At 43.5% G+C, this 26,582-nt stretch overlaps 1 protein-coding gene and 1 long non-coding RNA gene across 2 annotated transcripts in view; one reads left to right on the plus strand and one right to left on the minus strand.

Moving 5' to 3' along the window:
* Nucleotides 1-26,582, minus strand: part of PNOC (prepronociceptin) — a 116,569-nt gene that overhangs the window by 22,102 nt on the left and 67,885 nt on the right. The gene's annotated exons all lie outside the window — the stretch shown is intronic.
* On the plus strand, nt 19,305-21,397 carry LOC130609046 (uncharacterized). The gene is made up of 2 exons (XR_008974704.1): nt 19,305-19,942; nt 20,119-21,397. It is a non-coding gene; the product is annotated as an uncharacterized LOC130609046 (long non-coding RNA).

The raw sequence follows: 26,582 nt of genomic DNA on the forward strand, positions 1-26,582 counted from the left end.
TCCTTGGTATTGTAAACCCCATAGCATGATCCCTTTTCCTATACAAAGCCAGTGAGCAAGGCGCTTTATTCCCCTGGGATGGCACATGCATTTGGCAGATTGAGAAATCTGTTGTACTTGCATCTAATATTCCAGTGAATCAGTATTATTTTTAAACCTATCCGCTTCTGAAGCCTTTATATGTAATTTCACAAAACCTTTACAAAGGAAGGGTGTGAAGAGTTATATTCAAGAAAACATTTAGGTTTACTCCCTTTTCTCCCAGCAAGTCATCCTTTACCTTCTCATCTGCTAGTGAAGTCTGCAGAATGTAGACTTTAACAGATCATAAGCAAAAACTATTCTATGCAACTACATGCAAAGTTTTATACTTTCATAGGAGACTGGTAATTAATTTCTCTCTAAAAGTTACTGTACACGTCAGCCATTCCGGCCTTCTGTTGACAGATGAGGCATATTAGAAGTCTGCCTCCAAGCTATCACGGAGGCACAAGTCTGGCAGCCTGATACACGTGATGCCTTTAGAAATCCCAGGTGTAAAACATACCAATTTCATGGAGCACGCCACGGGGCGTTGCAGCTCAGCCCCGCCACTTGAATTTCCAGTTGTGAAAGTGCACTGTATCCATAATCCTGCCTAATGCACGTTTTGGCTGCAGTGACTCTCACCAATAAGGTTTGGGGTTTTTTCTGTTGATAAGACTATTGCAGCCATAGGGGTTTGTCTTTGAAATGTCCTTGAAACAGAAGGAGTCAGAAGCTTCTGTATTAACAAAATTAGGAAGAGATATTCTCCTGAAAATCACAGAATGGTTTGGGTTGGAAGGGACCCTAAAGCTCATCCAGTTCCAACCCCCCTGCCAGAGGTAGGGACACCTTCCACTAGACCGAGTTGCTCAAAGACCCATCCAACCTGGCCTTGAACTCTTCCAGGGATGGGACACCACTTCCAGGGAAGGGACAATCACAGGGAAACAGGCAAAAACTCAAAGTAACTCATGCACCTCTGAAAACACAATCTATAATATAGAGTTATAAAGCAATTGTTCTGGGCTTTGCAAGAAATTCTCTTCCATCAATTTTTTGATACTTCGCTATTCCAATTTTTAAAGCAGGTTCTTCAGCATTTCACATAGAAGTTGTGAGCAGTAGCATGGCCAGACTGTGCTGAAAAAGGGCTTCTAAGAGCTTTTCTCCCAAACATCAAGTTAAATGATAAACAAGAAATCTCATTTCTTACAGAAACCTGTACATCAGACACAACAACAGCTGAAATTTTCATTACAGAAATCCCTAAAACTTCAGCTTATGGTTTTAGCATCCAAATGGAAATAGGTAGGAGCCAGTGCTGGCATCTTTTTTTCTTTTAATTCCACTGGGAAACTTTTCTATTGCTCCATGCTTTCAGGCTGTGTGCAATTCCCCATTTTGCTTGAAGCAAATAGGCAGTGCGAGGCAAGGCATAAACTGCTCATGAGCTCCGTGCCAGAAACGACCCGCTCAGCTCCCCAACATGACTCATCCCCAGCAGCACGACTCAGCTCCCTCCAGCCCTACACTGCAAGTTCAAAGCAATACTTCCCCCCCTTCCCAAGAACAAAAAAACATCAGGTCATGTTCTCAGCAGAATATCAAATACAAGAAAATCAATGATTTACGTCATTCTTTAAGTTGCAATTGGCAAAAAAAAGGGGGGAATATTCGCTGTACTTACACGGCACATGCGTATCCAATACACTTGGAGCAGAAATGTCATTTAAACCATTCCAGCAGAAATTACAGTCAATTCCAGAGACCCTAGCAGGGTATAATACCCTAAACAAATGTTGCCAAAACATAAAAAAACCAAACAGATGGATACCACGTGCATCTCTTGGAAGCAAATACAACCTTGCCCAGGATAAAAATCTTCATAAACAATAAAGCCCTGACTATTTTTAGCTTGACTTAGAGGACACAAGGGTTTTACAAAGACATTTACACCAGAATTGACAAATTACAATAGTAATACACCCACTCGTGTAACTGTACTACATATAGTAGATATTCCTTCAGGAATTGCTTTCAAATATCAAGAGAAAAGAATGCTTCACTCAGGACACAGGACTTATCGGGCAGGAGGAGCAGTGTTACAGTGCACAATCGCATCCAGCATTGCTCATCTCCTCAGTGCCACAGTCCCAAAGACAGTGCTTCAAGTAAGTCCCAGAGATAGGGGACTATTAAGGTCTAGTGCTGCAAGTATTGTATTATAAAGCCTTGGGTGGGGCTTCACCTACAAACTTTCACATTAAGATGCAGTTATTCAATTAAAGCAAAGGAAAAATAAAACCCAAAACAAAAACATGCTACAAATCTGACACTTGGGTCTCACTGTAGTCTAGTATCAGCATCCTATGATACTAGTCACATTAATGAATTTAAGTTGAAATGCAGCTGCAAATTACATGAAGAGACTGATTACACAGCCTAATGGGAAATAACATTCTATAAATTTCATAAATTTCAAAACAAGTTTGCAGCATGAAACAAGACAGAGCAACATAACGGCACCTTGGAGCCCCTAACATAAGGACATGGAGCTGTTGGAGCAGGTCCAGAGGAGGCCACAGAGATGCTCCAAGGGCTGAAGCACCTCTCCTATAAAGACAGGCTGAAAGAGCTGGGCTTGTTCAGCCTGGAGAAGAGATAGCTTCAGGGAGACCTGAGGGCAGCTTCCAGGGCCTAAATGGGGCAACAAGAAAGCTGGAGAGCGGCTTTTGACAAGGGCCTGTAGGGACAGGGCAAGAGGGAATGGCTTTAAACTAACAGAAGGGAGATTTACATGAGATCTGAGGAAGAAGTTCTTAGAAGTTCTTCCCTGGTACAATTCCGTCAGCCATAATCAATATTGCTACGTCATAAAGTATCTGCTATGAGCAAGGTGGAAACATTAATTACTACTCCATGTGCACAACCACGGGGGAGTTTCTCAATCCACGCTCCTTGAAGAATTTATCAGCTGATCAGCTTTACTTATGCTGCACTTCAGAATAACTCCTTCCTCTCCACCCTGGCTCCCGAAGTGAACCCAGCAGCCTCTTCTCTCAATGTGCCTGTTGATAAACTGATATTCAAATGCAAACCCAGATTTTCGAAGATGCTAACTATCGGAAGCATCTTAATGGCTTCATTAGAAAGTAGAGCTCTCCATCGACACCAGAGATCATGCCAGTACATCAAGGAAAACAAACATCAGTTTCTTTTATTAAAAAAGTATCTTTAGGTACTGCCATAGCACTAAAAGTAGAGAGCACAACCCAAGGACTACAATATTTCATTTTTCAAAGTATCATTATTAAATACACACACATCAATAAGCAGCAGAGATTTTTTTCAACATACAAGTACCCATTTTCTGGGGAAGTGTTACAAAAAAGCAAGGACATTTTGCTACCCGGTCACAGCTCACTCCACAGGTTTATAACTTTGGATTAAAAGATCCAGTATCAATGCTGACTAGAAAGGATCTTTTGAAGGTTAAAACACAAGAGTTACACATCAGAAAAACCTTAGATCCATTTAAAGCTCTGCCATAAACATCCATGTAGATTTTGAGTGAGTCCAGTTAAGCCAAATCAGAAAAAACACTTTTCCTCGAGAATGTAGGAGTGATTGTGATAAGGGTGAATTGCACTACTTACACCATCGAAATACAGCATAATCACTCCCAAATGAATTCGTGTATGAAACAGTTAATTCCTAGAGTTCCTTTCTGTAGACAACCTGACTTTTCTCCTTTCTTTTTTTCTTAAGAAACAATTATAAATCATATTTACAGGGGTGAAGTATTTCCATTCTAGCATCTTCTCATCACTCTCCTGTAAATTCAGCTTTCTCAGGAAAATATGTTCAGGTTTGATGGCTGAAACTCCTGCCTCTAACACTGATTTGGACTTTTTTCCCTTTTCAGTTGAAGAAGTCCCTGGGAGGAGAGGAAAAACCTCACACCAATTACCTAACAGTCCCAGAGAGCCCATGTATCTAACGGCCACAAAAACATCTATAGCTGAGTTTCCAGAGTTCTCCTTCAACTCCTGGAGCCTTTAATCTATTGAACAGAAATGGTAGCACTTTTATATCTCACGAGAAATACTAAAGACAAATGCAGATGAGTTTAGTGATTGTGAAACTCAACTACCATAGCTGCAAGGACTACAGAAAAAAAAACAAAAGAGCAATACACACAGTTTCAAATTCAGAGCAACAACGCAAGTATCAGACCACACAACAAATGCTGAAGGCAGGAAAAAAAAATTGAGCCACTGACCACCACTCAAGCAAACTCCACCCTCTGCTCTAAGTGTCCTGATGCAACAAAACCAGTATGTAATTCATAGATCATCACAGAATCACAAAATGGTTTGGGTTGGAAGGGACCTTAAAGCTCATCCAGTTCCAACCCCCCTCCCAGATGCAGGGACACCTTCCACTAGACCCAGTTGCTCCAAGCCCCGTCCAACCTGACCTTCAACACTGCCAGGGATGGGGCAGCCACAGCTTCTCTGGGCAACCTGTGCCAGGGCCTCACCACCCTCACAACCAAGAACTTCCTGAGATCTCATCTAGTATCTCCCCTCTGTCAGTTTAAAGCCATTCCCTCTTGTCCTGTGCCTGCAGGCCCTTGTCAAAAGCCCCTCTCCAGATTTTGTTGACACTGGAAGCTTCTCTAAGGTCTCCCCAGAGCTTTCTCTTCTCCAGGCTGAACAAGCCCAGCTCTCTCAGCCTGTCTCCATAGCAGAGGTGCTCCAGTCCTCAGAGCATCTTCCTGGCCTGCTCCAGACTCACTCCAAGAGCTCTACATCTTTCTTACACTGGGGCCCCAGAGCTGGATGCAGGACTGCATGGGGGGTCTCCCCAGAGCAGAGCACAGGGGAAGAATCCTCTCCCTCAACCTGCTGGTCACACTGCTGGTGATGCAGCCCAGGACATGGCTTGTTTCTGGGCTGCAAAATTGCGTAAGTGTATTTACAAGCATCAAAGTAGTGCCAGAGTGGAGCCAAAAATTCTGGCTTTTCTGCACTGAAAGGGTAGTAACATTATTTAGGCAACAGTTTTACAAACATCCTTAAATACTTAGACCTCTATGCCATGAACATAAACTATTCAACTGGGACAGGCTGCAAGTGAATGTTGTTTAATAGATATTGCCATCTTCAATAAATTAGGCTTACATGAAAAATAGTTAATAACACTCAAGTAGGCTATTAAATACTTCCCACTTACATATGCAGCACATATTAAAGAAGTGGCTAGGTAGTAACTAAACAAATTCCCATTAAAACACAAATACAAATGTCATATTTTACAATTATATTGCTACAGTGATGGCTATATCTGCCCCGCTCATGTCTGACTTCATAAAGAGTCTACTGTTGAACACAGACAGCTCACCCAAAGTGATTTTCATAACAAAACTCTGAATTTTAAAATACTATTTCCTAAAAACTTTTGGTAAAATGTTGTAGCTGCATAAGACCCACTGTCCAAAACAGTAAATTGCAACTAGGGCTGAAAAAGGGTAAAAAAAACATTACATACTTGAGCAAGCAGGAGGGTTTTTCAGCTATTTTCCCCTTATTTTCTTTTACTGTAAATACACATTAAGTCATTACTATCTATTCTATGATTCTATGATTACTCAAATATTTATCTCAACACTTCATGACTATGAAAACTGCTGATATACTTTTACTCTGAAAATCCTTAATCACAAGCATGCCAGCAATAGACTACAGCCCACGGTTCTTACGTGACATCTTATAAGTAATGCTACTAATTGCAGTGAAGGTTATTTGAATTTAAAGGCAGTTGAAGACAGAACTTAAACCCAGCTTGGGTGTATCAGCACAACAGGAACCAAGGTAAGCAAAATGCAGACCACAGGTATTATTAAATATAATGCTTGCATGACTAAAAAAAAAGTGTACCAAATATCATATTACAAGACATTTCAGAGGTAAGGCAAGAAATGACAAATACACTTGAATCATGGCAGTCCCTCCCTAAGCAGCTTATTTGTTTGTTTAGTTTCAGGCACAATGGGAGCTTGGGCTAATTCAGGTTGCCTGTTACTACCTCATTATAAATACTAATTACTACTATTACTTACTAAACGTTTATTTGGGTTAACCTATAATGTAAGCCAAGATGCCTTTTCAAGTCTATCTCAGAAGCCCAGAAGGAGCAGTTGCGATTCCGGAGTGCAAAGACAGTATTTTGTACAGACTTTCTTCTCCTCCCAAACACGCACTACAGTTTCAGGGAGAATTCCAGTCATTTGGAACACCAGAAATCCTTCAGAAGGATGCATTCATTGTGCAAAATAATTCATCTGAGTCTTTGCCCACAGCAGCGCGAGGATACCCGCTGGAAGCAAAGCCTTTCAGGGAGAGGAGGGAGAGGTGCGTTCCACTCTTCTCCCTTTAAAGAGTGAGGACTTTGGTTTAAGTTATGTTCGTAGTTTCGCAGTTACGTTCAAAGGGCTTTGTGATCAGCTAATTAATGGTTGATACGTGACATGCTTGTTCATTTTTGATAGGTGTAAAATCAAGGAGGAGGACGAGCAAATTACTTCAGCTAAAAAAAAATACCACCCTGTTTCAAGCCATCTCAAAACAAGGAAACCTAAAAAGTTCTTTAGCAAACAGCAGCATATCCACAATCACCTGTGCATTCAGGCCCTTCTGGACTGACTTCATAGACAACATTTTGATAATTCTTTTACCATTTCATAGCATAAATAACTGAAATCAGTACTAAAAATGAGGCCTGAGAGCTGTACTCACCAGTGGGGGGGGGGGGGGGGAGGAACCAACACACAACAAAACACAAAACCAAAAGACAAAAACCCAGTTAAATTATTCTATAGACAGCAATACCAAGTGATTTCAATCCAACTAGCTTTTGTGCTTCTGAGTTCTGTGCTGCTTTAGCAAATCCATGTCTGTGCCACAGCCAGCCATGTCTCCCAGTACAATCACACTAATTCACTCCCACATGAGAATTCTCATAGGTCATTTCAGGAAGGAAAAAAAAAAAAAGAAGAAGAAGAAGAGAAAGATAAGGGCTTTTTTTTTTCCTTGGCTTTTTTATTTACTTTTTTGTAATGAGGATAAGGTTCAAAAAAGCCAGGTACACAAAACCAGCGATGTATTCAAGGAGCTTACAGAGATAAGACTATTCATAACATTTTCAGGGACCTTGAACAGAGTATGTAGCAGCCTTATACAGCACAGTAGGAAATGAGGCTGGAATAAAAAAAAGCCTGGTTTCAATACTTAAGGAAAGGAAAAAAAAAAAACCCATCTCTGGAAACACAAGTGACTGCAAAAGAGGAGAAAGACCATCTTCAATTTTGACAATCTGCTGTAAACAGGGGGAGGGAAAGAGCTCAAGGCTCAGACAAGGATTCTTGATGATAAATATTATAGCCACCAGTACCTGATGGTTCTATGCAAGTGATCTAATCCCCTCACTCAGCATCGCACAGTCTTCCCCCACATGCAATATTGTTTTATTCCATCTTCACCACATGTTGCTCTCAAAACCACATTATAAGAATTTCAAGAACCAGCTGAATGTAGCTGCTGGATTAGGAGAGGAACCTCTGCCACCACCTGAAGAAAAAGTCAAATCCTCTGAATATCATTAATCATATGAATCACAGAATGGTTTGGGTTGGAAGGGACCAGTCCCAACCCCTGCCACAAGCAGGGACACCTTCCACTAGACCAGGTTGCTCAAAGCCCTGTCCAACCTGGCCTTGAACACTGCCAGGGATGGGGCAGCCACAGCTTCTCTGGCCAACCTGTCAGGGCCTCACTGGCCTCGCCACCCCCACAGGGAAGAACTTCTGCCTCACATCCCATCTCTCTCAGCCTGTCTCTAGAGCAAACGTGCTCCAGCCCTCAGAGCATCAAAATGATCTGAGTTTGCATCAAAACAATTTTTGTATCAAAATTATCAATAGTTCTACCCCATCCTGCTAGTGAATGGCCATCCAGCCACGGGTGGATCTATCCACAAGGATCCTAGTAGCATTTTTGTGAAGACCATCTCCGTTTCACTTCTCAAAAGGGAAAAAGCAGCTCTCCTGCTCTCCATGTTTGTATTTTCTAACATGAGCCTTCCTTGCCTGTACTCTTTCCCTGTACTCTTTCATTATCTTTCTAGTGATGGAGAAACAGAACAGCCTTTTAGAAACTTCCAGCACTTGGAAGATGTAACTTCCACTCATCATAACAGAGAACACTTAATCCTACGGCCTGCTCATGTGTTTGAAGTTCCAGACAGCCCTTTCTCACTGCTAGGAACACAAGAACTACCCTCCTTGTGCAGAAACCTTTGTGAACATTGAGAAATGCCTTCTATCTACTGAAGACATCTTCTGAAGGTAGAAACTACTCACTGATTAAAACCAGTTTGCAGCATCACAATTTCCTAAATTATTTCACCAGAGAGGGCTGATGAGAACAATAGCTCTGTGCTGAGCCACATGCATCATTCTGCGGGTTAGGAGAGAACTCGTTTAGTGCTCTAAATCTCATTATAAGTTGCTGATCAGGATGTAAAATACGCACTTATCTCTGAGCTGAAGCCTTTTAAACAGCTTGAAACAAACTCAGCTCTTCTGTCTTCAAGTAGCAGTTGTTTCTTATTCCTTGCACTTCAGGAGGCCTATCTGAAGAACTCTCTTGGTAAACAAATTAAAATTATATTGCTATATTCAATTTAGACAATTTAAAACAAAATCTAAACACTGCAGACCAACTGTTCAAAGAGTAAATGCAGATACAAAGGGGTCAAATACTGGATTGCCAAATTTCCCCGTGGCGAGCTGGACAAGCCTGTGCCCATCTGTGAAATGGGAATATTTTCCTATTCCGCAGAGATGGTGCTTACACTTGTGAAAAGTCCCAGGAGTCTCTGGGCAGTGAGGGGGCTTTGTTCCAACAAGCAGGAGTTCTCAAAGGTGAATGAATTTGCAGCAAGCCATGACTCCAGGGGCAGATGGAGTGGTGCAATAGCTCTGACAGTGCTATGCTGCCAAACACCCAACTCCAGCAACTCCAGTGGATTTAGTATCAAAGTTTCCCCTGTCAGCAGATTAATAGGCAGCACAGAGGGAAGAAAACATTTCCAGGCTAGTATTCTTTGGGGGTTTTGTTGCTTTTTTTAAATTTTAATGGCTGCTCTGTGTATTTTACCCTTGCACTTTAAACCTCTGCAATGAAATCAAAATCTTGTTTTACTAGAATTGTTTAAACTGCTTTCACAGACCCCAAAGAGTTTATTTCCAACTTGCCAGTTGCACGTGAAATGTATGAATTACAGAATGTAGGTATTTTCCAGCATCCAGGAGGAAACCCAAGAGTAAAAGCATGCTTCTTGTTTTCAAAATACCTCCTTAAAAACCCTTCAGAAGTTATTTAATGCTGTTTTCAAGAAGTCCGTGGTATCTCTGTAATCATACATTCTGTGGCAAGAGCAGGAATTCAGGAATCCAGCTCTCCTTGCACGTAGCACCATGCACACACACCTATAAGCAAGTCAACAACCGCAGCGACAAGCAGGGCTGTGCTAAGTTTGGGAACTAAGGCTGCAGTTCTTCTGGAGGCCATCACCAGCAACGTGTTACTGCTTTTTTAGCAACGTACACACATGCTCAACCTCCCAAACCAGCTTCTTTCTTCCTGCCCTTCTACTGGATAACGCTTCTCCCTGGCAGGACTTGGTCATCAATCTTTCCGTGCCCCAAAATGAGAACCCCAGTGCTGTCCCCACCCCACCTAAAAAGCACACCACATTCCCCACGAACCAGGACATAAAAACAATGTTTATTCTCTTTCTGCACCAGCCCAGCCCTGCTGACCTGACCTGACCAAGCCATGACACTGCACCACCTCCCTAACACTGAATGCCAAAACCTTTGCTCCCCATCTTCCACGCTTACCCCAGCTTCCCAAAATAGGACTCACTGCACATCCTCACCCAACATCTCCATCCTTGCTCCTTTACAATCTCAATCAGAAGCACAAGCACAACTGCAAACCCCAATTTGATGGCTCTTTGCAATCATCAAGAACTCCTGAGTGCCACCCCAAGGACCCACCTCCATCAGGGGCCCCACAGTAGAATCATAGAATCACAGAATAGTTTGAGTTGGAAAGTACCTTAAGGTCATCTAGTTCCAACCCCCTGCCATGGGCAGGGACACCTTCCACTAGACCAGGCTGCTCAAAGCCCCATCCAAACTGGTCTTGAACAGTGCCAGGCATGGAGCAATAACCGATCTACATTCAGCAGCAGGAGTTTAATTGCCTTCACATCACAAAATACTCTGTTCTAAAGCAGCATGCATACTGCGAGCATATGCATGCCACAGTTGGGGAAACTCTGCTCTAAAGAACGAAAGCCATCAGATGCCTGTCATCAGAGCTACTTGTCAGTGACGCAGAGACCACTGGAGCCAAGCCTCTGGAGGTTTGCTGGCAAATTCAAGGAAAGTTTCACCCAATTTAATAAATCCACATATACAGACAGAGCGGTCAAGTGCACGAGGTAGTTGAGAATAGCCTGTCAAGTGCCTTTTACCTTTCACCAACACCCTGCTACCTGGGCTAATTATCCGATAGCTGTGATTCTGTTTTATTCACCTGGGGGGGGGAAGAGGGCAAAAATTGGAATAATATTTCTTTGCCTTGCAGAGGCATTGCAAAAAGTAGCCAATACTTGTGTGACACTCCATTCATATTGAAAATGAATGTCACAAAGCAGCTTATCACCTAAAAACATTAGAAGAAAATTGAGTAGGTTGCAAAATCAAGCACTAAAAAGTATAGTTATACAGTAATAGATGATCATCTGTGCAACCTTAATCCGTTCCATTTTGTTAGTCCAAACCATACAGTGAATAAGTCAGAGAATCTATGGAAAAATCTCCTGTGGCTACAAAATTGCAAGTACAATTGCATCTGGTTTTCCTAACTTTTGAATGTCCAGCTTTACAAACAAAATAGCTTTTGATATAATGGAAATCCCCAGGTTGTAGTGCTAGTCTGCGATATCAAATTGTACTTTTTTGTTATGCTATATTGAAACATCCACAACATCAGAAAACTGTAGCACATTATGTCACATGGAAACAGATGTAATTAATAGTTTAGATAGTTTATTTTCCCATTTTCACTGTACTTGAAAAATAAACTAGATTAAAGTATATTTACTAGACAGTTATTTTCCATACAGTGACCTTTGTATATACAGTATTGTTTCCATTTCCAACAACAACAAAAGCCAAATAATATCAGGCCAAATGCTACTTCCAATGGCATTTTTAAATTCATTAAAGCTTTTCTTTTCACTTATTTTGGGCCATCAAAGGGATCATCACCGCTGCATCTTCAGAAACACAGAAATTTATGCCGACTCCAAGTCTGGGTGAACTGTTTTAAAGGTTAAAGGCGTAACTATTAATCTAGCTGTCAGAGAAGTGCTGGGATCCCACAACTTCCACTATGCCTTCAGCAGATACTCCACACTGAAGACTAGCTGATTACAGTAAAACACAAATCTGGGAATGCAATTTCAGAAACCCAGGGAAAAAAAAAAATCACCTAGCCGTTTTTTCACAAAGAACATTTAAAAACTAACTCTGTAGAAAAATATTTGTTGGACAATAGAATATAGTTGAAAACATACCAAGAAAGCTTGCGAACAGTATAAATAAAAAACATATTCTAAAATGCTGGAGTTTCATAACCTTAATTTAAAATAAAGCAAAAGTTACGTGCTGCCAAAGGCAGAGCTGGTTTCAGGCCTTGTTCCTACCCTGTGAGTCAGAGGCCCGCATAACATGGTGTTTTACCTGATCCTTCACCAGCAGCTCTCACTTATTCCATAAACCAACATTCTTAAAATGACATTTGGTGACACAAACAGATGTATTGCACACATCGGTTCCATTTCAAGAAATTCTAACTATTCATACAATAGCAAATTAGGCTTCACCCTGATGACATTTCAAGACATGTTGGGATTTTGTGCTCAATTTTGCAGATTGTCACAAAATTTTACAAAAGCTGAGATATAAGAACATTGTAACATTTGTAAATGCCAAAATGTCATACCCTTAACATGCATGCAGCATTTCATTTTGATTAATTTGGTCTAGGGGAAGGTGTCCCTGCCTGTGGCAGGGGGTCGGAATTGGATGAGCTTTAAGATCCCTTCCAATATAAACTATCCTGTGATTCTATGATAATTATTAAATTTGAATGTCTAAATTGTATGAGAATGCAGCATGATCTACTGGTTTCTGCTATAAATGTTTCCAAGGTGTCCAGTTATAATTGCTTCAATCCTACTGCAGCATCTTCCATCATTAAAAAAATACTTGTCTGGTATTCACCCCTCAGCTGAGCGCCATTCGCAACTGGAGCATGGAGGAAAGTCTGGTGAACTCATCCTGCCAAGCTTTCCTGTGAACACTCTGCTTGGAAATCTCTGCTCATAAAAAAGAAGCAGGTAGCATAACTGCCAGCTGTTTACAGAATTAGTGGGAAGACCCAGAACTCATCTTGTCAGCCATCACATTTAAGAAAGGCGTGAAAGACAAAGGGATTGAGTTTACCCACCCAGTCTACAACAGGTTTAACTCTAGGCGGTTGTTTATTTTCACGCACGATTTTGCCAGTAGGATTTAAAATAACTGGTCACAAGCATGTGTCAAAATCCTTTTCATGTTAGTCAGATTTTTGTTAAAAAGAAAAACAAAACAACTTCAAAGACAGAGGCTGACTAGTGCTTCCACTGAAGAGTTCATCTCTGAACTTATTCAAGGTCTCTTAAGTATATTGATAAAACCAGATAAAAAGTCTCAGATTAAGAGCAAAATAAGGGCTGCAGGGGAGAGAAGAAGAGAGGGAGGATACGTAGCAAGCATGGCATTCCCAAGAAATAAGAAGTAAGTGAAGTTACACAGTCCAAGCTGGAAGATTTCTTGTACAATTTACACATGAATCCGATTTAATGGTCTGAAAAGCTCAGGGCTTTTCCCTTCTGTTTCCTCAATCCACCAGTTACACAGTGTTAACAGAAAAGGAAAATAAAAGAGAAAAATATATTCAGTTTTCACTGTTAAACTCTCAGTGCACTTTTATTGAAAAAATTATACTACTACTTTTTTATTATTCTTATTGAAACATCAAATACTGTTCTGAAACCTTCTGGACAGGGGACTGCCAGGCTGTGGGTTGAAATCTCTCTCCCCTTCTGAGGCCCTTATTTCCAAAGACAGCACATGCTACACACAAGAGAAAACACTAAGTATATAACTTTATCAACACCTAACCATTTCAGTATGTGTGACACCATTTAATACCATTTGATCCTAGGGTAGTGTTGTGATCTAAACTTACCCCTCCATTCACAATCAGGACCTGAATTCCACATCTGTGGGAAAGCTACTGATTTGTTTGGGTTTTAAACAGTTCCTCATTCATAGTTTCATCATACGAGTACAAGAAAAAAGCCTACTTCTTGCCTTGCCTGGCATATTGCCTTATTTTTGAAGTCCTCACATTCTGAAAATCCAAAAAAATGGAACTCTCAGGATTTCAGATGTCACATTAAAAAAGGGAGAGGGAGCAAATAAGCCAAAAAGACAACGTTTAAAGTTTGTTTCATAGCATATTTCATTATAGATAATTAAAAATAAGCATAAATAGCTCAAAATAGGTATTTTAGTGATTTGTGTTACAGAAAAGCTAGTTGCAGGATCAGTCTTGACTGGAACATTTCTGACGCTTGTTTAAAACGGAACCTAACCCTTGAGGGCTTTTTCTCCGCAGAAAAACCCATCTATGCCCCTCCACTGATCAGTTTAAGAAGCTGACAATTTGTGGATCCTTAGAGCAAAATATGAATACTATAGAGATCACCAACCAAGGCAGGCTAGCAAACTGCTGACTTACGTATACACTGCTCTGTTTTGCTTTCCTAGATCACCTTCCTGTAACTCAGCAACTTGCATCAGCTTCACTAAATCACAGCAAATCTCTGCGCAGACACACACACTGGTTTAAACACGACTGCCAGGACAGCTTGCCTCAGCTTACAGAACATAATAAACCAGTAAGCAGGTTTAAACAGATTTAAGAATATCTATGTGCAGATTTACCTAAGTTGGTTAACAAATCTACCTAGTTTAGGCCTTGCAACCTCATCCCTTGGACCTGAGCAATTGGGTGAGGTCTGTGCACAAAAGTCCATCCCTACTTTTTCCCCCCGCTCACCCAAGAGCATCTAAGGGAAACATCCTGCTGCTCCTTGTGCTGAGATGTGTTGGAGTTGCTTCCCAGTCAATTAGGTCAACTGCATGAGAACCTACCTATCTGTTCAGGGGAAACAGTAGGAATGGTATTGCAGGATTATCAGCGCAGAAGCTATTTAGCCTGTGTTTTCCCTGCGGAGCATACTGGCACTAGCCCAAAGCCAAGCGAAGCCTAGTTTCTAACCTACATTCCCAGCCTGGTAAATTAGTTCAGGCTTAAAGAACCTCCAAACCAGTTCAGCAGTTTTGGTTTTCTTTTTTCCTTTGTAAATGACAGGAGCCCAGGTGAAGTGCATGGTGCTGACACATCCTTTATACCTAGACCAGGCCTCTGAGTCCTTTAAAATTTGTCCCACAGCAAAGCCGCAGCATTTCAAATGGTCAAACTTTATATGGAGATGCTGCCATAGTGGTAAAAACCTGTTCTGCATCACCCTGACTCACATGTGTAAGGCTACGTATGCAAAGAGTTGAAGCCATTTACAAGCAAGCCATAATTTTTAATATTGCAGCTACAGGCAAACATCCTATTCCAGCTCCTGCTGTGCCAGGGAAAGAGGTTAAAGCTCCCGGCTGTTCTCAGACCCATCAGCAGAGCTGGTCCTGTGCATCCTCCCTCACCCACCGTGGCTCTGAGGGGCTGGATCAGCCCTGGCGGTGGGCTCAGCCCAGCTTCAGCAGCACAACAGCAGGCCGTCAGCTCCCAGAAGACGATGAAGCACTTGTTTGCTGCAACATGATTAAAAATAAACCCCAAAACTCCGTATTTATGTTGCTCACATACTGTGTCTACTGCTGACCACCACCAGCCAGCTGCTTCCCCTTCACAACTCTGCTCCTCTGCCTCTAGGTTTAGGCTGAAAGTTTTGGGAAGTGGAGTGCACTTTCGCTCCATTTTTGCCTCACTCCTACTCCACTGAAAACCCAGCCTGTGCCTGGGGTTCCTGGATGCTGCAGCAATACAAATAACATGGAACCGCCAATAAAAAAATTGCTTGTTTGCATCTGCCAGCAATTAAAGATCCTATGTAGAAGCAATGGCCACATGCTACGGGGTATTACACACTACACTGGCCTTTCAGGAATACCTGCTTAAAATATTTATCTGTTAGTCCAAGCCCTTCCTGCTTAAAATCTTGTCTTTAAAGGCAGAATCCACTTTAAAAACTATTTTTTTAAATTCCTTTGATCAAAGAGATAAGAACCATGCTTCAAAGAAACAGTCAACCGAGCAAAACAAGAATAACTCGTCATATAAATAGTTTCCTTATACAAAATATACTGTTTTTCAGCTGGCAAACTATTTATGTAGGAGACGGGATATTTTTAGTAGTAGCACTCACACCTTCATTTCTAACAATCATTGCAAAGTCTCATGCAAATTACCCCCCTCAGATTAACAAGCAACAAGGTGCTGATCTCCAGCAGATATGTTCCTTGAAAAATATGCTTCTATAATTAAGCTTAATTATCCTCAAGGCTTCAAATGTTCATAGCAGCCCACCCAACAACCCCGCCAAGAGACCCAAGACAAGTCAACAGCGGGCACAATGTTCCCAAATACAGACTTTTACAACAGAAGAACAGTGACACTGCTCCAATAAATCTACAGTGGAAGTGTATGACTAATTGTATGAATTAGTCATGCAGTTGTGAGCATGTGTCGTAGCATTATCAGAGGGCAAGGCTTGGGGAAAACACATGAAAAATCAAAATTGGCCCGTAGAGAATACGAAGTAAACGCTTGCCTTCCGAAGAGCCAAACCTCCACTCGCGTCTCAGGAAGCCTATTTGTTTTGGAAGCAAGGATTTGTGCTGCCATATTGTTTGGCAACACGTTTCAAACAACAGATACCCATCTTGAGCAAATAAGTTGAGATTTAACATTTCATCATGCCCATCGGCTTGGAGCCAGGTGCAGTACTGCCAGAGTTACTACTGTTTTATTATCTACCATCAAGAGCTGTTTGTCCCCTTAAGTGGCAACTTGAACTTTAATAATTTTCACAAAACAGCTCTGCAAAGCTGCAGATACTACACCACTTTTCAAGCTTCCCTGTAAATTTGTGGCTTTGTATCCAAGTTTTCCTGGTTTATAACACTTCTCTCCCTCCTGCACTGCAAGAGGCCCAGGTACATAACTACACCTGTATCACATACTACATGTACTTCCATACGTACATGTATTTTTTACTTTCTCTTGTGTAAGAAAGCCAATGGGCACAGCGTAGAGAGTTCAGAACACATACACGTTTACTGAAATATTCTACAAGCAGAAGATCACAACCTCCAAACCGCAGTGGGACTGCACATTTCCAGACAAGTATATGAAGCATCTTCTTTGTTCATATACGTTTATCATCTTGCTGCTAGAACTCAGCAGGTATATTACTCCTTATATATAGACACACACAACTCTTACACACACATATATAAGTATATCCTGCCAGCCCACACAAACCCAGTCTTTTTTTTTTTCTCAGTCTAAACCAGCAACACAAAGAACACAAGCCATGAGACAGGGTGAAGAACATACAAGCACCACCCACACGAGTCCAAATTTCCAGTTTTAATACACTTTGCTGTGTCACTCTTTTTTTTTTTTTGGCTATGCCATACGTGGGTAGTGAACATTTGATATCTACTGTACGCTGATTAACCTTCCAGCAGAAGCAAGCAGCAGCCCCAGCCAGTGCTAAACACCTTTCCACCTTTGCAAACATGATCTTTTGGGTGCAAAAGACACTGGAAGATCATTACCCAACACACACGATCCAGTTCTCAGCCACTGAAAGGTCAAAACGCACCTCGGAAACCAGAGGGCTCAAGCATGTCTAGCAACCTACATCGGAAGGAAACAGCCTTTCCACAAACAGATTTTTCTACCACTAAATGTCATATTCCAGCGGCTGGAGCCCCACCACTGCACAAGCCAGGGCTACCACTTGCATATGCACCGCAGGTATTTAGGATTATTCGCAGTCGGGTGCTGGTCCATGCCTCTAAGAGAAATTAAGCAAATTTAGGGCAAGCACTCTGCCAGAAGCAGGGAGGCAGACACTAGATTCACCACCAGCCTCCTGCAGAGCCCCCCAAACCTGGAAGCTCAGACACCCCTCAGGGAGCCCAATTCCCCACACACCCTGCCTGACAACTCGGCTGTTCCCTGATTCGATGGCCCCAAGACGCACCCGGTACCTCACGGCCACCCCCACCTTTCCCTGACAACCGCACCGCTGCCTTAGCCCTCAACTTACTTGCCTCCTCTGATAACCAGAACCGCCCTGCCGTGGCTGGAGGTGGTTTTGGGGACCACAGACACACACACCGAGGGGGGGGACATGCGATGCCACAACGCAGACAAAGAGCTGTCACCTAAACCGCCACCAAACGAAGCGTCCTCCCTGCCCGGGGAAGTCCGCGGGTACCCGCAGGCCCGGCCGCGGCTCCGCTGCCTCCCCTCAGCCATCTTCCAGCCGGGAAGAGGCTGGGGGTGGGGGGGGGGGGGGCGAGAAGAGAAAAAAACTGCTTTTTCACTTTTGCAATCAACTTTACATTAATAAGGGGTGAGGGGTTATAAAGGAAAGGGAGGGCTGGGATTCCGGTGCCCGGACCGGAGAGGCTCTCCGCGCAGGGTCTCCCGGGGCGGCCCTCTCAGCCCCCCGTGAGAGAAGGAGGGCGGGCGAGGGGGGAGAGGAGGAGGAGGAGGGGGGGGAGGCCGCGGCGCCCCTCCGCGCTCCGCCCGCCGCCATGGCAGCCCCGGGGCGGGGGGCCGGGTCGTCCCCCCGTGACAGCTGCACCTCCCCGCAGGCCAGGGGCTCTGCGGGGGCCGGGGGCGGTGTGCCGACCCCGCCAGACACACCCCCGCCCTGCGCGGCGGGGAGCCCGGGCCGCCCCCCCCCCTTCCCTCCGCCTGCCCGCCCGTCCTCCCGCCCCGCCGCCAGCTGCGGCGCGGCCGGGCGCCACTCACCTGCCGCCGCTGCCTGGGTGACAGCCGCCTCCCCCCGCCGGGGCTGAGGCCGCCGAGCTCAACGGGCAACGCGACAGCGACTCCCCCGGCCAGGCGGCGGGGGCGGCCCGGGGGGGGCTGCCGGCTCGCAGCAGCCCCCGCGGCGATCGCGGTGACCGGAGCACGAGCGGCGGCGGGCGTTTCTGGGGGCCCCGGTTCCCGCTGCCGGGCTCCCGGGCACCCGGGGCCCCTTGCCTGGGCAGCGCGGCGCGGCTGCGGGGCTCCGGCTCGCTCGCCGCTTTCCCTCCCGGTGGGACGGGGCGGAGCTGGACGAGGACGAGGGGGGCGGTGACGGAGGAGGCAGCCACGGCCCGGGTCGGATCTCTCCTCCTCCTTCTCAGTCGGTTTCAGCCGCCATCTTCCCCTCCCGTCGCCGGCCCCTCGCCGCGGCTCGGATCGGCCCGGCCTGACCCAAGCGGCAGCACCGCGGGGCGGAGGCGCTGGGGAAGCCGCAGGCCCGCCGCCCCCCGAGAAGGGGTAGGGGGAGTGGGCGCCATCTTGGCGGCAGTGGGGGCGGCCGGGACCTGCCCGCTCTGGCCCGGGGGGGGGTCTGGCGGCACCGGCCGCAGGCAGGCGCTGCCCGCCGGGAAGCCCACTTCGCCGGCCCGCTGTCCCGCTGGAGCCATCACTCCTGTCCCCATACTGGCCTCAGCTTCTGGCCAGCCCTCCCTACCCCTCACACCTTCCCGGGCTGAGGCATGGTGCAGCTTCTCCTGCCTCCCCCAACATCCCAACGCCTGGCTGTGGGGCCAGGTTCGGCAAGCCCAAGGTGACAAGGTCTTGCCCTGCTCATGTGGCAGGAGCTGCTGTCACTGCAGGGGCATCCAGTCCTGGAAGTTACCTGTTGGGTTTTGTTTTCCAAGGCTTCACAGAAGACTTATCGCTTTCATCTTGTGTTGGTGTTGTTCTCCATTTGGCATCAAAAAGACTGAAATGTGCCTTGGATCAGCTCAGAACACCAAAACAAAGTTTAGTAAGCAGTATGGGATGATAGATGGTCCCACGCAGACCTCAACCCATCGTTTGGTCTCTTTACTGTCATTTCTGGCTATTTCCACGCAAAGCTGCTGCGCATGGATAGACCACAATTGTTCTGTCAACTATTTTATCACATTCAGGCTGCATCTGGTTACATTATTCATCCTCTGTGTGGATCTGTGAAATCCCCAAACACCTCACGTGTCACGAGGCAAAACAACTCAATGGGTTTAACAGCTAAAATAGACCAGAGCTTCAGGTGGCTCATTTTCCTCCATGAGGGCTCTTTATTCCTCATGCTTGAGAGTGCCAATATTACAACAAAACAAGTTGGCCTCAAAAGGCCCAGTCAAACACACAACGTTGCAAATCCACCCAGTGTGGTCACCCACATTGTCATCTGATCTCAATTTTTGTCTTCCTTGGAAATCTGCACCTTTGTTAGGGTCCACACAGTCACCTCTGAAGTTCTCTGCTTCCCAGAAAAACCCCACGCAAGCTGTATTTCATAACTGGTTCCTTATCTTTGGAGCACCTGTGAGGGGAATGGGCAGGATAAGCCTGAGTTAACCCTTCGGCAGGTAAAGGGCTAGGGAATATTGATTGCAGGCTTATCAGTTATTTTGGGATCTGTAAGACTTTTCTTGGACTATTTTATATCAGTTGCAGCCAGGTTAACTGTGTGTGCATATTATATAAAATGCTGTATGTTGTGTCCATCTTCAACTAGACAAATAGTAAACTTTTTTTTTTTTAGAGTTTCAGGCCTGTGTGTGTGAACAAAAGCATCAGAATGAGCGGGGAAGTGGTGAAAGTACAAGACAGAGGAGATCAGTGACCTGAGATCACACACCCACAACAAATCTGCTGCAAAAGTCATGCTATCCACAAGGTAAGGAGCGAATGCTTCTGATTCTCCTTTAATTGCATTCTTGGTAGGGGCTGAGGCAACATTAACAGCCACTGCATGCTGCTGCATGACCCTTCGTTGCAACACATCTAGGTGGAAGTGCTAATAGATTCCTTCTGGTCTTGTTCACTTCATGACAGCAGCGAGGGAAGGAAGCTGTGTAAAAGTCCCAGCGTCTTCCTGAGCTGCCAGCTCTCCACTGCCTCTGCAGGTTTATGCCCACTTTGGTTTTATTCAGGCAGAAAACGCTCAGCCTTCACGACCAGAGCGTAATGTTAGAATATTCCCCTCCATGAAATCCTCACGAGAAAGTAATATAGGAGCTAATCTCAGGCGGTAGGGACATTGTAAGTTTTCACTGATATTAGCACTGAGAAGTATAAGACCATTTTTATTACTTAATCTGCAAGTTAATTTTTAAATGGAATGCAGATATAAACAATGCTGGGTTTAAGCACATTACAGAGCTGTCAGGCTTTGACAATTTAAATGAATGAGACTTCAAAACGTATTATAGAAAAGATTAAATGCCTCATTGAAATACGCACAAAATAAAAATGAAATCCATCAGCAAAATTAAATTACTTCAAAACTTACTAAAATTAAGTCTAAAACAAAGGCCTCTCCTGCCAGGTAAGTGATTTCATGGTGGGTGAAACTTTATCTGAAAGCAGCTTTAATTTCCAACTGACTTCAAATGACAAATAATTTGCTATTGTTAGATCTTTTCTAGCCTGAGCACTTTGTAAAACAAGATGATATGATTAACTTCATTTTACATATACAAAGCAGTGTTTAAGAGGTTTAAGCATAGGTCAAGCAAGAGTGATGGAATCACCAACCAGAACAGTGTCAGGGTCTCCTTGTTGTCCTGTTTCCTGCCATAAGCTCTCTGTGTGACTCTGTCACTTGTAGCCCATTTTTTCCTTACAACTTACTTGGGCTAAAAGCCATTTTCAGGCTTTAGTTCAGATTATGAAGCAGCCAATTTTGAGTTTCTTGTAAATCACAAGGTAGGCAGAGTATAGTCATTAATCTAAGAAGGCAAAATTAGTAATACAGAACTTTGAAATTTCTTGGCCAAACTCAGCATTGTAGTAAGTAATAAATAATTTCTTTGGTGATAGTATTGCCTCTACTTAGTATGAGTATCGTTCTTTAGAGCTGAATATGGGCTTGAGTCTGTTTCAGGCTGAGCTTCTCTCTCACTACCAACTTACTTACCCCCTTAAAATGCAACAGAAAATTTTGGATTGGTCTAAATGGAGTGTTGAATAGGAATGCCAGGAGAGGGAGCACCAGGAGGAGCAAATGGTAGGAGAAGGGTACAAGAATGGCATTTGGTGATGGCATCTGGACTAGCAGGTTGCCAGGATTGCAGCATGCATCTGCCTGCGTGGGGCCTGTCCACCTGTGAGAGCCAGAGGAACGTCTTTCCAGAATCACCACTGTCAGCTCCTACAACAGCTGAAAGGCCGCGCATGGAAGAATTGAGACCTGAGGATGAACATCACTCGGCCTTCAGCTCATCCTGAGGTGAAACAGAGCGATGGACACAAGCACTTCACCTGAGGGTCCTACCTGAACACTGTGTGGTGCTTCAAGCATGCATGATTCTATGCTTAAAACCAGCTGCATTCTACTTTTTTTTTTTGCCTCCTCAGGTGTGAGGTGCAGGTGTGCTGTGCTGTTGCTGTAGTGTTGTTCTGTCATTTCCTGTGCAACAGTCTTTTTGCTCATGTTCAAGACCAAAAGATATGAAGGTTTAGGGTTTTGCAGCAGAGGATGCATTTCACTAAAGAAAAAAAAAGCTCCAAGCCAGGACCCAGGATGCTTTTAACACACTGATTTAACATCTTTTCTGAACCTCTTACTTTTACAACTTTGCAAACACACTTTAGCTGAAATTAATGCACAACCCTGTAAAGGTGAATGGGTTGTTTCACATTCAGACAGCGATTTAGCATGTTCCAGTTCACACAATCACCTTGGCCTAGCTGCAGACTGCGGGGCTCGAAAGAGCACGGCGGCACGCCTGAAGGAAATCCTTCCCCAGGATGGTTGTTGGAGGCAGCGCCTGCTCCCAGCACCACTCGGGGAAGCCTTAATGAAAAGCAGCTCATCAGCAGTTACGTAACCTAATGATAATCCGGCTCAGGCCGGGCAATACTTAAAGCCACAGCGTCTCTCTGCCATGACCTATTTTATGCTCCATGCAAGGGCAAAAGTATGTGGTTTGTAACTTTGCTGGGTCTTTTACCGTGGAGTTATTGCCTGTCAGTACGAAAGCCCCCTGCGCACGTTTCTTCTGCTTTCCTGGCTGCAAAGCAGCCGCTTCAGATTTGTCAGTGGCTTTTTATGGTATCGGCTCCAAGCACAGGCACAGTAGAGAGCAAATTGTAAACAATTAAAAGGAAAACACTTCATGTCCTGCAGGAAACTCAGCTTACTTTAATTTCAGCCTCAGAAGCTGCAAAGGGTCTGGGGATATGTTGTGAAGCACTTCTAATGCCATATTGAACAACACAGAAAGCTTTTGTGTTTTTATTAGACCTCAGAGAAGAAAAATGTATGTTTCCATATTCCAGGGTCATATTTACATTTGACTTAAGAAATTCATTAGGATGGCACTGGCATAACTCACACTAGTACGAGTGGTAGCCTCCTGTAATCATTATTTTTTTTTTTTACCTCTCAATCTGCAGAAGTATCAACAAGAGATTAAACACAGAGATGTTGCTTCAGATCTCAGCATTTAATCTGACCACAGATGGTGTCAAAAGAGGGACAGCCATGCAAAAAAGCAACAGATTTTTTTCCTAAGCAATCACTTTTTTGTTTAATAAAGATAGAGGACAAGTAGCCATGTATAAGATATAGAGGAAAAACCTCAGTTTCCTACAGTTCCTCTCCTAGAGAACTTTGAAGCAATATTAATGGCCTGATTTCTGTTAATGATTAATAATGCATTTATATTTATGGGCTTTAAAGTTATTATTGTTACTAATTCCTATCTTTCATAGGATAAATATTTCATTCCTTATAACACTGGGTGAGTTAATAACATGGCTGGTTTCAAAAATAAGGTTATAAAGTTGTGCTGACTGTAAGAATACTGCCTGTTTCGTGTAGGTGTACTCAGCGTGGATGACACTTATATTTACATAACATAACCTGTTGTTTTCCAATAGTGATGCCAAAGCTTCATATTTACTGCCACAAGGAATACCAGGAATTGCAAAAATATGCTACCACTACACTATCAGATCATATGGATCTGCTGATCTCTTACAGGTTGAAAAAGTTGTTAAAGCTAATTCAGAGCATTTTCTTAAAGCTGATTTTTATTGCCCGACATGAGACAGCTTAAGGTCAGAAATCTAATTACTTTCAAAAATATTTACAAAACTTAATATTTGTCCTGCTTTTGGCTGGGACAGAGTTAATTTTCTTCTTAGTAGGTGGTACAGTGCTTACTTTATTTCAATTATTAAACTGTTCTTATCTCAAACCAGGAGTTTTACCTTCCCCCCCCCCCCCCCCCCCGATTCTCCTCCCCATCCCACTGGGGGTGGGATGTGAGTGAGCAGCTGTGTGGTACTTAGTTGTGTGCTGGGTTAAACCACACCAGTGTTGGTAGAAATATTTAATGACATTTAAAAGGAATAATATTAACCAAAACCAAATTGTTGTGATCACGTTTGTTGGCTTTCGAAATGTCTTCCTGAGCCTGCAACCAAAACACTGCCACATTGTACTAGCATTTAAGAAACAGAAAGTGGAACTAAATGTAGATTATTAAAATAACATTGCTGATTATAAACTCCAAAGAGAAATCATGTAACCTCATTTTGTTACTTCATCTGAGTGAAAGGCTAAAAAAAAGGGGGGGGTAGAAAATACAATTTAGTCATCTCAGGTATTACTAATCACAGAAGTAAAATGTATATTAAATGCATTTAACCATGCTTCAGAGCTCTTTAAAGTGGACTCATTAAATCAGATGTGAAGGAGTTGCTTCTAGATGATGAAGGGGTAAGGGTTAACCAGCTCCTTTCAGCCCAGTGAAGGTGCCAAGCCCTTGCACAGATCAGCTGCACTGGGTTGGATCACGTTGTTATCAGTGCCTGCGTTTGCCTGTATCTGCAATTCAGCCCTCTTAGAACATGCCCAGCTAACTGGCTAATAGTGAATAATGAAAAAAAAAATAATTATTTTCTCCTTCTTTCTTCCCTGTATTTTTTTGTTGTTGGTTTCTAGGTGGCCTGTGTAAAAAAGAATTGCTTGTCGCAGTCTGTTAGTAAGTGGAATGATAACTCCCATCAGAGTTGGTACAACTTGTCCTTTTTTGGCAGTCATGCCAGGGAGACCAAGTACTGAAGAGGGAATAAAGCAGAGCTATTCTCTAACCCTATAGAGATGATCCCACTGAGAACCCCCTCTATTTCCTCATCTACACTTAAAGGCTGTCAATTTTATTCAAATATCTACTCAGTCAGTGAAATACTTAACCTACTTTTAATGCCTTTAAAGTATCATCTGCTTCACTAGTTTGAAGAACACTAAAGCCCTTGTGCAGCCAATAGGCATTTAAGTGCTTACTTTTAAACCCATGAGCAGCTCCACGAAACACCCAGGACCTGCCATCAGACAGACCTGTTAGTCTGTCTACTTCACCCCATTGTTTCCAACAGCATGTAACAATTCCTGCTCCTACACCTTGCTTCCATCTCCCTCCCCTCAGTGCATTAGGAAGAGCTAACTGGGGATCTTGCATGGTGCCACCATTGTCCCTCCCACCAACGGTGTGGAAATCACCATGGCAATCACCAGGTTTCTGTTGCATCTCTCCCTGTCAACAGAGGTTTAACACCACACCTTTCCTGTTAGCAGTAGTATTGCACCTTCAAGCATGAGGTGGAAAATATCTATTTTTTTTTTTTTTCCAAAAATTGCTGTTGGCCCTCACTATGAGGGTCCTGGGTACCTTGTTATCTTTGAAAATGCCTCAGCCTGCCTGGTTTCTGCTATGCTCCTGGACTCCATGAAATCCTCTGCAGCTAATTAGGTTCTCAGTTGTACCAGAGACCCCTGCCGAGGCAGATGCGTTAACCTGGATAACAGATGCACCAGAAGTGATTAGAAATGCAAGAAAAAAATAGGGAAGCAGTCAAGGAGATAAGAAAGAGGTAAAGGTGGAGCTTCAGGAGTACAGAATGCAGGATAAATGGGAAGTCACGCTTGTAGTTAAAGGGGATGAGTTCTTTGTCAGTTCAGATCACAAAGGGAAGATGGGCAACCTTGACACAACCTGAAATTTATGGATTGCAAGCAAAATTTTCTCCATTTTGTCCTCCACAAGTAGTGCAGAAGAAGAATGAAAAGTCACTGAGTATTAAATGCTGGGTTCCTCTGCTTTGCTTGCTTTTCTTTCACAATTTGTGTATATTTAATGTCTTTCATTGTTTGTCAACTGCTGTGGCTGAGTTGGAAGAGAAGAACGGGCACAGAGCAACGGCCGGGAAAATTTGGAAGCAATTCCAGTGTCAAACGTGGGAAACTCTGTTTCTGTTGGTGCAGGTGCCTCCTCCTATGGATAATTTTTACCCCTTCCACAGCTTTGAAGACAAGGGAAAGTTGTTGCACTAGATTTCTAACATTGTTAACACTTCAGGATGCTGCAGGTCCTGAGTTCATGGAAGGTACAACGTTCAGGTTAAAGATGGTAAAACCCTAAGTATGAGAGGTTATCCCTGTTCCAACTGGTTGGAAATTAGTGTAAATGAGAGGAATTATAACAGAGCTTGGATATCTAAGCAACTTGAGATGTGGTTGGAGAATACCACAATCTATGAGTATAAAATCCCAGAATACAGTGATAAATAAGCCAGGAATGAGACACGTTTGAATCATAGCTTTCTCCTTTTGAAACTGGGGGTCATTCATGAGCAAAAGAAACCTGTAGGTTTATCAATACAAGACTTCCCCTCAGTGGTAACAAGGCAGTGGCATGCCCTGCTGTTACATCACAAAAAAAAAATATTTTTATTTTCTTTTTCAATGGCAAAATCCAGCAAAAATGTAGCCTCTAAGTAAAGGAAATATTTACAGCATGGACTTATGACTGGGCTGGGTGTAATGGTATACAACATTGTGAGAGGGCTAAGAGATAGTGTTTTATGAGCTGAGTTTTTAACTCCTTCAGCATAGAAACTAGAACTGCCTAAATCAGGGGTACAGCACATCATGTTCAGTGTTCACACATCATGTTCAATGTTCACACATCATGTTCAATGACAGGGAATATCAAA

The sequence above is a fragment of the Pezoporus wallicus genome, unplaced genomic scaffold (genome assembly GCF_028554395.1).
Source record: "Pezoporus wallicus isolate ANWC-B61680 ecotype Strahan unplaced genomic scaffold, APGP_CSIRO_Pwel_v1 contig_6464, whole genome shotgun sequence".
Lineage (NCBI taxonomy): Eukaryota > Metazoa > Chordata > Aves > Psittaciformes > Psittacidae > Pezoporus > Pezoporus wallicus.